This window comes from Bison bison, unplaced genomic scaffold (assembly GCF_000754665.1).
Source record: "Bison bison bison isolate TAMUID 2011002044 unplaced genomic scaffold, Bison_UMD1.0 scf7180017864368, whole genome shotgun sequence".
NCBI classification, from domain to species: domain Eukaryota; kingdom Metazoa; phylum Chordata; class Mammalia; order Artiodactyla; family Bovidae; genus Bison; species Bison bison.
The window spans coordinates 121,253-121,673 of NW_011494940.1; positions in this window are offsets into that span (position 1 = coordinate 121,253).

Consider the following 421-nt stretch of genomic DNA (forward strand, 5'->3'; position numbering starts at 1 on the left):
TGTGCTCTATGTGTGTATTCAACAAGTAGCTGGTTTTCTAGCTTTTTAAAAAATCCAGTTACTCCACATTGCCTTAGAGTATACCCAGAGTGCCTTGGGAGAGCCCCTGAATCCTCGTTCAGAAGCTGGAAACCTTCACTCACAGTCTCAATGGTCCATGTGGCATTATCATAGCCCCTCCTCCAATAGCGTTATATCAGTCTGCCTCTCCTTCTCAGCATCTGTTCATCTTGCCTGAAACCCAGCCAGACTTCATGATCTAGCCAGTGGGTGGTCACTGAGTCTTTGGTTTATTATGTTCCTGAAAGTCTTTTGTCTCTTCTGATCCTAGGGAATGCCAACTGTCTGAGCTCAGCCTTCTGTTTCTTTCCACTCACGGTGGCTTTAGTACCTAGCATGTCTTCATTCCTGTTTTCTTAAA